We start from the raw sequence: 10411 nt of genomic DNA on the forward strand, positions 1-10411 counted from the left end.
ACAAGGTTCTATACCCATCTATGATAAAAGTGCTGGGGCTGGAGCAACAGCACAGCAGGTAGAGTGTTTGCCTTGCATACGGCTGACCCGGGTTCAATTCCCAGCATCCCATATGGTCCCCTAAGCACCACTAGGAGTAATTCATGAGTGCAGAGCCAGGAGTAAATCCTGTGCATTGCCGGGTGTGATCCAAAAAGAAAAAAAAAGTGCTCAGAAATTCAGAATAGAAGGAACATACCTAATATAATGAAGGTCATGTATGTCCAGCCTACATCTAACATAATTCTCAACAATGAATAATGAAATATATTCCCCTAGTCTTGGAAATAAGTCAAGAATTTCAATCTTACCATTGCTATTCAACATAACTTTATAAGTCATAGTCAGCATAAATAGGTAAGAAAAAAATTTCAAATTGGAAAAGAAACAAAACCATTATTATTTATAGATAACAAGCTTCTATACCTGAAAGTTCCAAGGAGATTTCACAAAAATCTACTAGAAATTATGAACAAATACGGCGATAGGATACAAAAGCAATATACAAAAATATGTTTTTATACAATCACTTAATCACTTAACTTCCCGTTAGTCGTCGATTTGCTCGAGTGGGCGCCAGTAACATCTCCATTTGTCCCTGTCGCGTGCTAGTGTAGCCCACTGGCATCTGTTCGCTCTGGGAACATGAAGAGCCTCAAACCGTTCATTCATGATCTTGATGAAGAAGTCTGACCATCTGGTAGGTGGGCGGCCACGCGGTCTTTTGACATCCCGTGGGATCCAGCCAGTAACAGCTCTAGTCCTGCGGTCGTCTTTAAATCTCATTATGTGGCCAGCCCATCTGATTTTTGACACCTAGGCAAACGAGTGTCCCTGATTCTTGATCGTCGACGGATGTCGGAACTTTGGATTTTTTCTCTCATTTGAGTGAAACGTGATATTCCAAGCATAGCTCTTTCAATTCTTCTTTGGGAGACCTGAATAGCGCTCTCATCCTGTTTACTAGGGCCCAGGTCTCTGAGGCATATGTTAATGCAGGAAGAACAGTGGAATCAAAGAGATGTGCCCGGAGCTGGAAGTTCTTCGTCCTCTTAGCTATTTCTTCGATGTTCTTGAAGGCGGTCCAAGCTGCTCTCTTTCTCCTGCGCAGCTCGGGTGCCAGGTCATTTGTCATGTTGACTTCTCGACCTAGGTACACATAGCTGTTGCATTCGGAGATGGTCATTCCGTTGAGAGCGAATGGGGCATCAGGAACGAGGCTGTTTCTCATAAACATTGTCTTCGTACGATTCAGCTGTAGTCCTACAAACTACTACTATAATAATTTTATACAAACAATTATTTATAGGAAAGAGAAATGAAGAGTTTAATTCAATTTACTAACTGGAGTGATAGCATAGTGAGTAGTACGTTTGCCTTGCACGGCCCACCCGAGTTCAATTTCTCCACCCCCCCGGAGAGCCCAGCAAGCTACAGATAGTATTCCACCTGCACGGCAAAGCCTGGCAAGCTACCCGTGACATATCCCATATGCCAAAAACAGTAACAACAAGTCTCACATTGAAGACATTACTGATGCCCGCTCGAGCAAATCGATGTACGGGAGGACAGAGCTACAATTCAATTTACAATTGCATAAAAATACTGGTATTACACTTTAAAAGGGTGATAAAAATCTACATACAAAACTATAATATAATGTTAAGATAAACAAAAAAACAAATGAAAAAATATTCTGTGTTCATGAATTAGAATAATTAATATTGCTAATGTATCCATATTGTGCAAAAACTACCTTATTAAACTTTAAGAGGTCGCAAAAATTGGCAAAAATAAAATATTTCTGAAAGCATATGGCAAAAATTCAATTCAAAATTAACTATGTACAGTGAGTAGGGATTTCCCTTGCACAGACGGCAGACCTGGGATTGATGCCCAGCATCCATATGGTTATGCAAGCACTGACAAGAGTAATTTCTGAGTGTGGAGCCAGAAGTAACTCCTGAGCATTACCAGGTGTGGCCCGACAAAACAAACAAACAAACAACCCCCTCCCCATTGAAACTCAATGACACTTTCCAAGGAAACAGAACAAACAATTCTAAATTTTGCATGAATACACAATGGATCAGAAACAGTCAAAAGCAATGTCAAGAGAATATAAGTATGAAGAAATCATGGTTCTTGATGTCAAAGTATAAGCAGTAAAGTAATAACAGTCAAAGCAGCATGATAGCTGGAACAAAAACAGACACAATGGCCAATGGAACAGAGAGCACAAAAATAAACACATACATACAAACATTTAATTTTGTGACAGAGGAATTAAGACCATACAATGAGGAAAAAAATAACACTTCTTCAGAATGGTATTGTTTGAATCCCTGACAACACAAATAGTCCCAATAGCAATCCCTGAGACAGAGGCAGGAGTAATCTCTGAGCACTGTTGGTTGTAACTCACCATCCCCACCCCTAAAAGTTCACATTTATTTCAATCACTACCTCTGCTAAAGGTATTTTTGCTCAAAATCTGGGAAGAAAAGGCAATCTTCACAATAGGCCACAGAGCGCTACACAATCTGGCTTTCTCTTTCTTGTTCATTTTCCCCTGCCAGACCTGTCAGACTCTCACCGACTTGCACCCTGGTCTTTAAGCAATTCTTTGTGTTTAACGGGGCCATTGTTCCCAGAGGTTCTTGGAGGACCACACAGAGACAGGAAAGGAACCCAGTCTCCCTTCATGCAAAGGATGACACTGACCCATCTCCCCCAGAGTCTTTAAACAATTCTTAAAGCAGGCCACTCCTCCCTGAGGATTTAGGGCCTTTGCTATCCTGGTTCTTCTTCCTTGAATACTCTCTGCCCTGAGGTTTCCATTACTCCTTTAAAACGTTCTTACAAATAAACTTTGTCAATAAAACCCACCTTAATGAGTCCATTTAAAATTTCAATTCCTTCCAATCTGTTTTCCCTGTTCTATCTCCCATTGTACTTAGTCCCTTCCTAATATAGTATGCTTCTAAAACTGCTTGTTATAATAATCTTTTTTTATTGTCTTCTCATCATTCCTTGTAGCTTCACAAGTGTTGTTTTTCATTTATTTTTTCTTATTGATTGAGATGTCATGAGTTACATCATTGTTAATGCTGGTTTCTCATAAAAAATTCCAGGACTACACCCATCACTAGTGTACCCACTTCCCTCTTCATAGGTCCCTAGGGCCCCCCTCCTTTCAGCATCCCCCCATGCCCAAATTTAGTTTTGTGGATTAGTCCTCCCAAGAGTGTGTGAGTGTTTTAATACTTTGTTCATTAATAACACATATTTATTGAATGAAGACAGAATTTCCTGTTTGAATCCCAAAACTAAATTCAGAGCGCCATCTAGTGTTCTTAGAAGGAGGTGCTGAGTAACCCTAAGACTTTCTTTCCTCAAGTATTTTGCTGGTCCCTCATTGGGTGCATATACAAATAGGAGTGTGAGTTCTTCCTGATGTACAGATCCCTTGATCATTAAGAAATGCCTTCACTCTCTCTTATAACCTTCTTCAGTCTGAAGTCTGTGGTCTGATACTAGTATAGCCATCCTGGCTTTTTTGAGGGGGTTATTTGCTTGGAGAATTTTTTTTCTAGCCTTTGACTTTGAAACTGAGTTCGCTTTGATTGTTCAGATGTGTTTTTTTTTTTACAGGCATCAGAGTGTTGGGTTCAATTTTTCTAATCCATCCTGCCACTCTGTGCCTATTGATTGGTGCATTTTGTCCATTGACATTGAGAGAGATTATTGTGATGGGGATTTGTGCCATCTTTATGTAGGAGTGCATCAGGGAGATGCAAATCAAAACAACAATGAGATATCATCTCATACCACAGGGACTGGCACACACCAAAAAGAACAAGAGCAACCAATATTGCCATGGACATGGGGAGAATGGGACCCTTCTTCCTTGTTTGTAGGAATGCTGAGTGGTTCAGCCTTTTTGGAAAACAATCTTTCAAAAAGCTAGAAATTGAGTTTCCATATGGCCCAACAATTCCACTTCTGGGACTGTAGGCCAGGGGCACAAAAACACACAGCAGAAGTGATACCTGCACTTCTATGTTTATTGCAGCACTATTCATAATAGCCAGAATCTGAAGACAACCTGAGTGCTCAAGAACAGATGACTGATTAAAGAAATGATGGTACATCTACACATGGTATTCAGTGGTATTCAATGCAGCTACTTAGGAAAAGTGAAGTTGTGAAACTCGTTTATAAATGGGAAGACATGGAGAGTATCATGCTGAGTGAAAAGAGTCAGAGGAGATGAATACACATAAAATTATTGGACTCATTTGTGGGATAGAAAAAAAACCACAACATGAGACTTATAGCACAGCGGTAGGGCGTTTGCCTTGCACGCAGCCACCATGGCCGACCCGAGTTCGATTCCTCTGCCCCTCTCGGAGAGCCCGGCAAGCTACCGAGAGTATCTCGCCCGCACGGCAGAGCCTGGCAAGCTCCCCGTGACGTATTCGATATGCCATACACAGTAACAACAAAGTCTCCAATGGAGACGTTACTGGGCCCACTCGAGCAAATCGATGAACAACGGGAGGGCCTTTACATTTACCTTTTACCTAAGGATAGTAGAAACAAGGGCCAGGAGGATTGGTCGATGGTTGCAAGTCTGCCTCAAGCGCTGGGGAGAAGGCGGTTGGGATAGAAAAGGGACCACCATGACAAAGATAGTTGGAAATGACCACTTTGGAAAAGAGCTGCATGCTAAAAACAGGTAAAGACTCCCAGGGACTTGTGCAGACCAGCTTTCTAAGCACAGATGATCTTGAAAAATATAGACACCCAAGGTTCATTCATGGAGAATATGATTCAGTGGTACTTGAGATAATTCCACAAACCTGTAGTTAATAACAAGTTCTGCCCATTAATTTTCTGCACAGCCTATTTAAGAATCATTGCTAGAGGTAAACAGAAGATCCAATTTTCTGAAACATAAAATTTAAAAATTTATTCATATCAGTTGGTTTATAATTTACTATTTCTCTCTTGGATATCAAACACAAGTATTCTGCTTACTGTAGTTCTTTTAATAAAAGTTTTTGGTTAGGTATATGTAAAATAGATATCTAGATACAAAATGAAATCTAGTTGCAAATTGTCTTTAGAAACTAAGACAATGTAAGCAAAAAAAGGACTAAAACGAATAAATATGTGCAAAATAACAAAGAGAAGATGATGCTGGGTTAGTTTTCCTAAATAGCTTTTTTTATATTTTAGTACCAAGTAAAAATAGAACTTAAAGAAAATGCTCAATAACCCCTTTAAAATGTAATTATATTATTAACAAGAATGAGATTATTAATGAGTTGCTCTTCTTAGAATCATAAATAAACTTATATCACAATCACAAATCATCCTGTTATTCGTCGATTGCCTCGAGCAGGCCCCAGTAACGTCTCTTTCATCCTAGCCCTGAGATTATATTCAAGGCTCTTTAGGAGAATGAGACCCATCATTGTTACTGGTATTTGGCATATTGGGTACACCATGGGGAGTTTGCCAGACTCTGCCGTGTGGGCAGGCTACATTCGGTTTGTCCAAAGTAGAAATGAGATAATAAGATGTCATAATAAGATTTCGCGCGGCCACGAATGCGGGTCTTTGGCTGCCAGCGCCCTAGTCGGGGCAGGGAGGAAAGCTCAACCCGTTCCCCTCCAAGGGGCTCCGGCGAAGGGCAGCCAGGCATGGGGGCAGGAGACTGCACTGTTCTCTTCCGGGAGCTGGTTTTTATAGTCCCTGGGTCTTGGCCATTGATGGGATTGCACGGCACCAGGGGGCCAGTTGGTGGGTGTGACCCCCAACTTATATATTGAGAAAAAAACAGGTAAAGGAGCAAACATGATAACCTCTGAGTACCCGTGTTGGAAACCATAATGCTCAAAGGGGTGGGGAGGGAGGGAGACAGAGAGAGAGACAGTGTCTGTCATAGATACAAGCCAAGGGTAGGGTGGCAGGAGGGAAACTGGGGACACTGGTGGTGGAAAATTTACTCTGGTGGAGGGATGGGTGTTGGAACACTGTATGATTGAAAGCCGACTATGAACAGCTTGTAACTCTGAAACTCATGGTGATTCAATAAATTAAAATTTAAAAAAAATTAAAAAGACTTATTGCATTAGCCACAAGGTAAAACAGTACCGGTTGAATCAAGATTTACTGTTTTTTTTTTTTTTTGGTTTTGGTTTTATTGTCCTCTGCATTTTGTAAAAAAAAATGCTTTTTAATAAATAAACAGTCATGGACACAGTGACTTCTCTGATATTAGCCTTTTTTTCTTTTTGGGTCACACTGGGTGATACTCAGTGGTTACTCCTGGCTCTGCACTCAGGAATTATACCTGGAAGTGCTTGGGGGGACCAAATGGGATGCCAGGGATCGAACCCAGGTCAGCCATGTGCAACACAAATGTTCTACTGGCTATATATTGCTCTGGCCCTAGCCTCCTTTATATATTGATTTGCCTGTTGCACCCGGGAATTCCTGTGGGAGTTAGTGCCTTTGAGTTTTCATGCTTTGTAAAAAATAACTTTATTTTAGTCACTGTGATTTACAATTTTTGCTATCACTCCAGCCCCATTGCTGATTCTTCAGTATCAATATTACTATTATTGCTTTGGGGACCATACCTGGTGGTGCTCAAGGCTTACTCCTGGCTCTAGGCTCAGGGATCATTCTGGGGGGAACTCAGGGGCCCATACAGGGTACTGAGGACCAAGCCCAGGTTGGCCACATGTGAGGCAAGCATCCCACCCTCTGTACTATTTCTCCAACCCCGTTCATTGCTAATATTGCTTAAAATGTTATATCAGAGAAGGGCTTTTAGGTGTGTGCAGCGTGAGGGTACGGTGATGAGAGAGACTGACTCCACCTACCAATACCACCTGAGACCTTGCCCCATGCCTGAATACGCTAAAAACCTTAAACTGTTGAGATAGTTGTATTCCACCCACTAAACAAAAGTCCTATTGGAAATCCTCAGACTTCAACTTACCGCCACAAAACAGGACCTTTAAAATGTGGAACTAGGGCACACTGGGTTCGATTTCTCTGCCCCTCTCGGAGAGCCCGGCAAGCTACTGAGAGTGTCTTGCTCACATGGCAAAGTCTGGCAAGCTACCCATGATGTATTCAATATGCCAAACACAGTAACAACAAGTCTCACGATGGAGACGTTACTGGGCCCGCTCGACCAAATCGATGAACAACAGGAGGACAGTGCTACAGTGCTACAGGGCACACTTAGCATGGTGGCAAAGGTCCTAGGCCCTACTAGACACCTACCCATCCCAGCACCAGCCCCAGTACTATCTGGACATAGCATTGGCCCAGTTTAAGCTCAGTCACCAGTGAATGTAGCACGTGGGACAGTGGGAAAACAAAAGCACACAGAGGTGTCAATAGAACGGGCAACAAAATTTGAGGAAGCTCCTCAATGACATGGGCTGGAGCGATAGCACAGCGGGTAGGGCGTTCGCCTTACACGTGGCCAACATGGCCGACCCGAGTTCGATTCCTCCGCCCCTCTCGGAGAGCCCGGCAAGCTACCGAGAGTATTCGATATGCCAGACACAGTAACAACAAAGTCTCCAATGGAGACGTTACTGGGCCCGCTCGAGCAAATCGACGATCAACGGGAGGGCCTTTACCTTTACCTTTACCTCAATGACATCAGATTTCTGTGATCTGCTGAAGAAGTCTTTAGGACAACAAGCCTATCATTGCTCAGTGATTTGAAACTTGACAGTTGAGCAGAGAATCCTTAAACTTGAAGAGAGCCTGATGGGAAAAAGAGAAAGAAATAAAGGAACTTAGGAATGCGGTAGCCTTAGTAGCAGTATGGATGAAGTTGAAATGTAAATCAGTACACTGGGAGATAAGGTAAACAAGTCCAACAAGAAAAAATATAGAAAAGAGAATGTGAAAAAGTGAAAGACTATAAGGGGTATTATAGACAATGCCAAGGGGAACAAACTCGGAATTCTAGAGGGAGAAGAAACAGAGAGAGAAGAAAGACAAGTTAAAGAAATAATTGGTTTGAATTTCCCCAGGTGGAAGGGCAAGATGAGAGCACTGATGGGAGCACTGATTTAAGGGTTCAAAGATTGCCAGAGTAAACCCAAACAAAACAACACCCACTTACTTTAAAAAAACTTTAGTCACAGTGAAATAACAAAGTTATTCATGATTTGGTTTCAGGCGTACGATATTTCAAAAATAAACCCTTCACAAGTGTCCACTTCTCTCCACCAGTCTCTCCAACCCCCACTTGCCTCCCGCCCAGCAGTTTGGTTCTACCAGAGACACTTTTAAAAAAGTTTTTGCGCTGTGGTTTACAGTACTGTTGCTGACAGGGTTTCATACATGATAGTATCAACTTTCAGCACTACCTCCTCCTCCTGGTTGAACTCTTCCCTCCACCACAGGTGTTGCCCCCTCCCTGTCCCATCCCCCAGCCCCGTCAACTCGCATGGTTCCTACTAAATACCAGTTCCAAGTAATTTTGTAATCCAAATGGCAAGAACCAAAGACAGAGACGCACTCCTTATAGCTGCAGACATAAGCAAAACCTCACAATAAAAGAAAAATGCTTAATTCACAGTAGATTTCTCTGATGAAACTCTATAAATAAGAAAAGAATGGAATAACATATGCAAAGTATTGAATAAAAGAAACTCCAACCAAAAATTCTCTACCCAGGAAGACTGTCACTTAAAGTGGAAGGAGTAAAACAAATATTCTCAAACAGCAGCTGAGGATATATTTGGAATCTAGAGCAGCTCTGGCAAGGACATGGAAAGGTCACATATAAAAAGGAAATGTTAAATGGCACAAGTACCAATTTCCTCATATAGACATGGCAACAATTCCCTCCATATAAATAATCTCTCTAAATTTCAGTGACCACAGTCTCCCATAAGATGATACAGAGGGAGGGCAGAGAGTACAGTGGATAGGGCGCTTGTCCTGCATGCAGAGACATGACTTTCATCCTGGCAACTCATCTCTGACAACCCCTGAGCCCAGCCAGGAGTTATCCCTGAGCACAGAGCCAGGAGTAAACCCTGAGAATCACTGGGTGAGGCCCCAAAATTTAAAAAAAAAGACAGAACCAACTCAAACCTTCTGTTACATATAGGAGATATAGTTAAACTCTCATGATAAACACACACTCAGAGTGAATCACTGAAAAACTGTCATATAGGCTAAGTAAAAAATCACAGGGATGGCCATATTTGTTTTAGACCAATATTTAAGCTAAATAAAATAATAAAAGATATTAAAGAGGACCGACTGCCAATTCTTCTCTGGTTCTCCCAGGAAACTGAGGAAACAAAAACACTCCCAGTTTCTATTAATCTAACAGCAAAAAGCAGACAGAGATACCACAAAAAAAAAAAGAAAATCACAGGTAAAATATTTGATGAACATAAGTTCGAAGATCTTCAACAAAATACTAGCAAATAGAGTCCAAGAAAAAGATCATACATCATGACCAAGTAGGATCCATCCCAAGAGTGCAAGGATAGCTTAATATATGAAAGTCAATCAACATACCATATCACTGTCACTGTCACTGTCCTCCCATGGTTCATCAGTTTGCTTGAGCAGACCCAGTAACATTGTGAGACTTCTTACTGTGTTTGGCATATCGAATACATCACGGGTAGCTTGCCAGGCTTTGCTGCGCGAGTGAGATACTCTCGGTAGCTTGCCGGGCTCTCTGAGAGGAGTGGAGGAATCGAACTCGGGTCGGCCCGGTTGGCCGTGTGCAAGGCAAACACCATACCCACTATGCTATCGCTCCAGCCCATACCATATTAATTAAATTAAAAATAAAAACCATATGGTCATATCAATAGGTGCTGAGAAAGCATGTTACAAGATCCAACACTCATTCATAATAAAAACTTTCAACAAAATGGGAATTGAACGAGATTTCCTCAATATAGTCAAAGACACTTAACACAAGTCTACAGCAAACATTATACTCAACAGGGAAAAACTAAAAGCCTTCTCTCTAAGATCAGGCACAAGATAAGTTTGCCTACTCTCACCACTGCCATTCAATACAGTACTAGAACTACTTGCCATAGCAATTAGGCAAGAAAAATATATCCAGGGAATCCAGATAGGAAAGAAAAAGTCAAGCTCTATTTGCAGAAACATGATACTATACTTAGAAAATCTTAAGACAAAAAAAGTTCCTAGAAGCAATAAATTTGTATAGAAAAGTTGCAGACTACAAAATCAATATGCAAAAGTCCAGGGCTTTCCTATATACAAATAATAAAATAGAAGAAAGAAATGTAAAAAAAAAAACCCTCAGCAATTTTGTTCACAGTTG

This window comes from Sorex fumeus, unplaced genomic scaffold, assembly GCF_029834395.1.
Source record: "Sorex fumeus unplaced genomic scaffold, SorFum_2.1 ptg000072l, whole genome shotgun sequence".
Classification (NCBI taxonomy): Eukaryota; Metazoa; Chordata; class Mammalia; order Eulipotyphla; family Soricidae; genus Sorex; species Sorex fumeus.